General features: G+C 48.3%; 2 long non-coding RNA genes across 4 annotated transcripts; one reads left to right on the forward strand and one right to left on the reverse strand.

Moving 5' to 3' along the window:
• Positions 1–549: 549 nt before the first annotated feature.
• LOC126986903 (uncharacterized) lies at positions 550–2,416 on the forward strand. Its single transcript, XR_007740026.1, has 3 exons — positions 550–1,381; positions 1,760–2,028; positions 2,171–2,416. It is a non-coding gene; the product is annotated as an uncharacterized LOC126986903 (long non-coding RNA).
• Positions 2,067–6,787, reverse strand: LOC126986902 (uncharacterized). Of its 3 annotated transcripts, none has more exons than XR_007740023.1 (3): positions 6,638–6,787; positions 4,448–4,670; positions 2,067–2,374 (listed from the first exon to the last, which is right to left on the reverse strand). It is a non-coding gene; the product is annotated as an uncharacterized LOC126986902 (long non-coding RNA). The 3 variants fall into 3 exon arrangements; XR_007740025.1 differs by lacking the exon at positions 6,638–6,787 and adding an exon at positions 6,571–6,593; XR_007740024.1 differs by lacking the exon at positions 6,638–6,787 and adding an exon at positions 5,747–5,882.
• Between the last annotated feature and the right edge of the window lie 620 nt (positions 6,788–7,407).

The raw sequence follows: 7,407 nt of genomic DNA on the forward strand, positions 1-7,407 counted from the left end.
GTATGGGCCGAATAATTGATGTCTGTATGGGCCGAATAATTGATGTCTGTATGGGCCGAATAATTGATGTCTGTATGGGCCGAATAATTGATGTCTGTATGGGCCGAGTAATTGATGTCTGTTTGGGCCGAGTAATTGATGTCTGTATGAGCCGAATAATTGATGTCTGTATGAGCCGAATAATTGATGTCTGTATGAGCCGAATAATTGATGTCCATATGGGCCGAATAATTGATGTCCATATGGGCCGAATAAGTGATGTCTATATGGGCCGAATAACTGCTGTCTGTATGGGCCGAATAACTGTTGTCTGTATGGGCCGAATTATTGATGTCTGTATGAGCCGAATAATTGATGTCCATATGGGCCGAATAATTGATGTCTGTATGGGCCGAATAATTGATGTCTGTATGGGCCGACTAACTGATGGTCTTTGTGAGTTTAATATTGTTTTGTTTCCTTGCAGAGCGTCACGGAAGGAAGAGACATATTTACAGCTCACTCGTTCCTCTTTTCACCTACTTGGCCTCACGTCATCTCACCATACCATACCATACCTTACCTAACATCTCTACCTAACCTAACATCTCTTCCTTTACATTTCCAACTCACCCTAATTAACTTACCTTTATTTTCTTACATTTTCTAACCGCCTTTTATTCGTCAAGTCTTCCCATTTCCTCTGTGTTTCCCTCATTCGCGCAATCTCGTCTTACCTTACCTAACTTTTCTTCCTTTACCTTTCCAACTCACCTTAACTGGCTTACCTTTATTTTCCTACCTTTTCTAGCCGCCTCATGTTTGTCAAGTCCTCTCGTCTACTCTGTGTTTCTCCATTCGCTCAGTCTCGTCTGCCCACCAAAGAGCAACTCAATTGACCTCTCCGTACCTTGACTCGACTCGTGTTTCTTTCCTTCCCTGTCTCACCTTTCCACTCTAACTACACTCTTCTAACAATACTCTTCCCTCGCTGTTTCCTTCACCTGTTTGTTGTTGTCTAACCTTCAATCCTTTCTCTCTCTTACCCATTCTCTTGTCCATCTTCATGTCTTCCTACCTCCCATCACCACTACTATAGCTTCGTGTTTTCCGCCCTCGCTCCTTGCTGTCTCTTCTCCTTTCATCCCTTCCCTTACCGCCCTCTCCTCGTCCTGTCTCCTTTCATCCCTTCCCTTTCCTCTTCCCTCATCTCACCTGTTATAGCCCTGTCTTTTCCGCCCTCTCGTCCTGTCTCGTCTCGCCCCGTCCGCCTCGCCGTGTTCCCCGCTGTCTGATCTCGACATGTTGGTGTGATGAGCAGGTTCCGCACGGCCGCCACAACAGCCACAGCCTCGCCTCGCCTCGCCTCCAGCGGTGTAATAAAGGCAGACTGCACGCACGGGTGAGAATTCATATTTGGCCGAGCTTTTTAATATTCCAGTATTCAAAAAGGCTGAGGGCGGCGGATCGTCACTCACCGCCCCCGCTTGTCTGGTCGGATTGCTGCCTTGATCGTGATGGAAATAGTTGATAGTCACCACTGGCACTTTCTTTAGCAGGTTCTGAAATGTTCCTTCATAACTAAATACAGACCAAAGACCGAGCAGCAGTATATAAATGGTGTAAAACTTGGCACTTAAAAGAAAATTAGTATTCGTATATCAGAAACTAAGAACTAAAACTACAGAAAAATGTTATCTTGCAGTAATTTAAGTGGCTTTAGCGGAGAGTCTAGACAGATCAACGTGTGCCGCGTACTGAATGTGTCTTCTCTTAACAGGATGACTTGTGGCGGCACCCTTCCTACAGGTGGCTGAGCGGAACTCGGCTCACCTCTCCCTACTTCTAACATCCTGCATGACGCAGTTGGGGCTGCTGCAGAGGCCACCGTGACCACGCCGTGCCCCACAGGAGGTCTTCCTTGCCTGGGGGGCCAAGTAGGACTGGTACCGGGGAGGCCTGACGATCGTGTGCAGGACATGAAGATGGTGCAACACAAGAAACTGACTGCCTGTTTTGGCATGATGTGGTTGGAAATTTACATCAGTGGTGCGTACATAAGAGGGTCTTCTATTTAAAAGATTAGCTTTAATAATCCTTTGACGTTTATTGTATTACAGCAGTTTTCGAAATCTCTTAGAGGTCTCTTCCTTGACAAATGTTTTCAAGTCAGCGGTTCCATTCTCCGCAGGGACCGGCAGACAAAAGCAAGTTGTCCTCAGCACCGCCCATCACCAGTCTGTTGGGCGTCCGTTAACAGAGATGTGAAACACCCGTCTATCAGCAACCTGGCCCCATGTCCTCAGCAGTCTGTCGCGCCGTCACTGTCACAACGGGCGAAGGGAATCACGTTGTCGCCCCGGACGCCAAACAAGTCCCCAACGAGCTTGCTCACCTGCCAAATGATATTTAATTAAATTCCAAACATGATACCAAAGCTAACTTTTAAATGAACCTACGCACCTCTTTCATCACCCGAGCTAACAGCAGGTGGGAGGGAGGGAGCGGGACGGAGGATGGCTCACTACGCTAATTTTCTCCCCAAACTACTGATTGCACCACCGCAGTTTCTAACCTCAAATTTACATTTTAACTCCCAGCGCGCTGCCCCGCCGGCTAAACCTGAAATTGTGTTGCATGGACGGCTGGCTCGCCTCTGGCCCCGGCTCTGCCCGCCACCGCCGCCTCGCCCATAACCCACTCCACACTTTCCTTCTCTTTGATCTGTCTACCTTGTCCTCCATCCACTTACTTCCCCTCAAGATCGCCTTAACCTTGTCTAAACCTACTTGAACACGCAACTAAATCACATATCTTCCTTACCCTCGCCGCTAAATTTCATTACCGTATTTCCATTTCCCAATACCTAGTTCCTACCCTGATCTCCTCCCTTACATCTTCACCAAGCTGTTCTGTCCATCTTCCTTACATTAGCCACCCTAAACCCACTTTACCCAGTCCTACCCATGCAGCCCTCCCTTCGCCTCCGAGCTTCCATCCTTCCCTTGCCTTGACCCCATCAGTCTTATCCTTCCTTCGCCCAAACACTAAACAAACGGGATCTCCATCTCGCTCTGTCCTCTTCCCAGAATCCACTAAGATGTCTAGAGTGCCGCCCCGGTCCCCCTGCCCCTCCCTGACCTGCCCCACCCTGGCTTGTCCCTCTCCTTACCCACCTCGCTCAGCCTCAAACGCTATCAATGCTTCCTCCTCCTCCTTATCCTGACCACCTCCAGACCCAAACTCTCCCCTCTCGTCCACCTCCTTCCCTCCTCCCTTGCTCTTCCTTCTCCCCTCAAGAGCACATCACCTTAGCCTGTCTCGCCCTATCGCCACCTCGTCCTCCATGAAGCACCTCCTCTGCCTTCTCCTCCTTCACCACTTCCACACGACTACCATCAGCTCTCTTGTCCTCAACCACATACTCTCTACCATCGTCCTTCTCCCTTCCTCTCCTCTCTCCCCACCTACCCTCGTCCTTCTCCCTTCCTCTCCTCTCTCCCCACCGTCAGCCTACTCCACTCCTTTCCATGATCAACCCCTTCCTCTAACTCTCCCGCCCTGTTCTCTCCTCTCTCCCCCACCATCAACCCGCGTCCTCCCTCTCCTCAATCTCGTGGGAAGTCTTAGTATAATTCATCTTTGGGCAAAAAAGGATTACCTTCCTAAAAGAGGATTGCGCCTTTCCCACATATCCACGCACTTGTACCCTATCTTCCCTTCATCTTACGTTTGCCTCACTATCTACCTTCCCTTCTCTTCCTTACCTTCGTTTCATTCTCCCTTTCCCTTCCGTTTGCCTATCCAGTCCACCTTGTGTCATTCTATTAACTACCTGCCAGCCAAGCTCTCTCCCTCCCCTTCTTGTCTCCTCCTCCGTCCCTTACCTTACCCTCTGCCCCGCATCTCCCTCACTCCGTTTACCTCAACATCCCTGTAAATACGTAATGCAAACCAACACAGGGGGCCGCCTTCACCCCTCTCCTTACGTCCCTTACCTTACCCTCCACCCCACAACTCCCTCACTCAATTTATCTTAAACTGCCGGCCTGTCCACTTACAAACTCACACAAGATAACTAAGTAAATACGTAATGCAAACCAACACAGGGGGCCACCTTCACCCCTCTCCTTACGTCCCTCCAACCCACAACTCCCTCACTATATCTTATCTTAACCAACAGCCGGCCTGTCCACTCACAAACACACACAAGGTAACTCAACACAAACAGTAGATAGCCGCCAAGACAGCCTGGTCCACATTCTCTTTTCCTTATCCACTTATCCTTACCCCGCATCTATTTCCATCTATCGCAACCTACCTGTCTGTCTAGCTGCGAACACCCTCGAGGCAAACCAACACAAACAGTAGAGGGCCGCCAAGACAGCCTGGCCCACTCTCTTATTATCTCTTATTCTCACATTATCCTTACCCGTTATCCCGCATCTATCTCAACCTACCTGCCTACCTGTCTGTCTAGCTGCGAACACCCTCAAGGCAAACTAACACCAACGGTAGAGGGCCGCCAAGACAGCCTGGGTCACCTCGCCTCGTCCTCCGTCCTGTGATCAGCCGCCGCTCCTCTTGGTCCACACGCCGCCTTTAACACACTCCTCGCCCCCTCACTGGAAACGGGTACAGCTACGTCCTCAGGTGTGGCCGCCAGGTGAGCAGACGGAGCGTGTGCGGCCCTGGAACAAAGGGAGAAGAGGGCAAGGTGAGGGAGGCTTTGTTAAACGACCCGAGGAATACGAGATGAGGGGAGGAAATTGGGTTAAAAGGACTGCTAGGTAGGTCGTTAAAGTAATTATCAGCGTTACAATGCAGCAGTGAGACCGAGGCGAGCAAGTTACTTTGTTAAACGAGTATGGAGAAAATAGGACTGGGAAGGAAACTGAAGGCTATGATGGTTTGCTGAGAGATATTTCATGGTCATAATTATCAGTTACGATGCGGCAATGAAAAAAAATAGTTGAGCCTTGGTTAAAAGCAATAAAAATATGGACTTTGGAAAGGGAATTAACGTGTAAGCAGTCTGATTGTTTTGTATTTAGATGTTTATAATTATCAGTCACAATGCAGCAATGAAAAAAAACAGGTGATTGAGCCTTAGTTAAACGAGCAAAGCAAAGGGGCTTAGAGAGGTCATTAAAGGTAGAGAGAGCTAGTTGGTTTGTACGTAATGGTCATAATTGTTTGTTACGATGAATTAATGAAAAACTGATAAGACTGACAGGCAAGACAGGTGGTTAAGCGAGACGAGAAAACTGGTTAAGGGAAGGAAAGTGGTCAGGAGGGTAGTGGGAAGGAGAGAATGATGGCGTTTGTCAATTACAATGCAGAGAAGGGTGGGTTGTTCGCCAATTACAATGCAGAGAAGGGTGGGTTGTTCGCCAATTACAATGCAGAGAAGGGACAAAGGTAGGTGGGGTAGGTTTAGGGGCGCAGAGAAAACGGGATGAGAGGAAGAGGGTGAGGAGGGCTGGTGATTGGGTAGTTCATGCCGTCAACCAGCTTATGAAAACGGGTCAGTCAATCGAGTTAAAAGAAAGCAATTAAGTCTTTTTTTTCTCGTAGAAGCAACAAGTTTGACAGAGAACATTGGCTGAAGTCCAATACATCCTTTCAACACAATCATTAGTAGACGACCCTGAACAAAGGTTAATATACTTCTTTCCTCGTGATTACAACCAGAAAAAAATGGAAAAGTCACCAATATCTGCACCACAAGCATTAAACGTAAGAAAAAAAAACAATCATATCTAACCGCATTTAATTTACGATCCTTCTCGGCGCCGTTTCCTCCCTTACTACACCTCAGGGATCGGACAACCTGACCCACACCTTGAGGCACGTCAGAAAGTTAATGGCGTTTCAGGAAGCATCCAGCAGCCCCACAACAGTACTCTGAAGGGTCGTCAATAACGCAACAGCCATCGAGCAGAACGCCGCCTCTGACCGCGGGAGAAGGGATTCGGGTAAATATGGAGATTCACTACGCGCCTGCAATATTGCCCCCACGAGAATAACAACCTTTCCAAGCCCTCACATACTGTTGTACTTCTCTAGTTTCACCGGTGGCCCTGGTCAGGAGGGGGGTCGAGGTGTCCTTCATAACTGTCTTGCCCCACACACGACACAGACCAGTGATACGATAATACATGCTCGCAAATCCTCAACAAGACACTTTTTTCTTCTATTTACAAAGGGGATAGAGACATGAAGCAAAATCCACCACGACACACGATGCAGACCACTCAAACGACACTCGCACATGAAACTTAACTAATAGATCACGAGCTTGGGGGTTAAAGAGGATGGGGCGGGGGGGAAGAGGGGGACGCATCACTTCAATCCATCACGTGTCCCAAAAGTTCATGATTGCAGTAGGCACGGCGGCAGAACTTGCGGTATTGACTAGAAAAGTAGATTAATGGGGTCCTCACGAGCTTTCCCTTCACGTTCATGGTGCAGAAGAAGCTTTGTCGAAACTATCACCATGGTCATCAAACTACCCATGGAAATGCCCACCACTCTCACGAAAGCCTTGTCATGTGTTCGCTTGGGCTCCGAAATGTTGAATAATATTACCAAGTCGCTTCGCCTCGCACCCCGCCCAAGCCCTAATGTGACTGGTGACATGCACACCTGGACTTACCTGTGGATGATAGATAGTCAACTCCGCCACGCAGCTCCTCACGCCCCACCGCTTCACGCTCAAATGGAAGGGATAGTGAACAACCCTCGACCACTGTTGCTAGATTATCGTACTCAGAGCCGCGTATTTACCGGTTTTTGACGACTAACTATTCCCAAGAAACAACAAGAACTAACTATTTTAACGATAAATATAAAGGAATCTAGTTATTGAGGCCCAGGAGACATTTTTGGGGTCGGAAGTTGGTAAATATAAGAAGCTGAGTACGACAATCTGGCAACGTTGCGGCCTCGACTCCTCCGCTGCCTGCCCACCCCCATCCCCCTCTCCCTCCTTCCTCTTCCTTGGTTCTCCTCCTCCTCCTTACTTGCCTCCCTCTCCTCTACTAGTTATCCCCCTTTTTTCTCACCTCTCCCTCTGTCTCCCCATTCTCCTCCCCCTTCCCTTCCTGTCTCTTCCTTCTAGATTCTCCTTCCCCCTCCTACTCCCCCTCCTTCCTATACCTCCTACTTCTCCTCCCTCTCTTATTCCTCCTCTGTCTCCTCCCCTTCCCTCGTTCACTAGTCTCCCTTTCCACTGATCAACTTAACCTTCCATTATTTATTTACAGTGGAGATGTTTTATGGCTATTTCTATTGTTATCACGACTCATGGGATTTATAAGGTCAACTTCTCTAATTTCCTTTCCATTTATTCACCAAATTCATCTCTCTATTGCTTGTTTAGAAATGAAGCTGTTTTTTTTTCTTATGCTAGTTATGAAATTTTTA

Source organism: Eriocheir sinensis, chromosome 63 (genome assembly GCF_024679095.1).
Source record: "Eriocheir sinensis breed Jianghai 21 chromosome 63, ASM2467909v1, whole genome shotgun sequence".
Lineage (NCBI taxonomy): Eukaryota > Metazoa > Arthropoda > Malacostraca > Decapoda > Varunidae > Eriocheir > Eriocheir sinensis.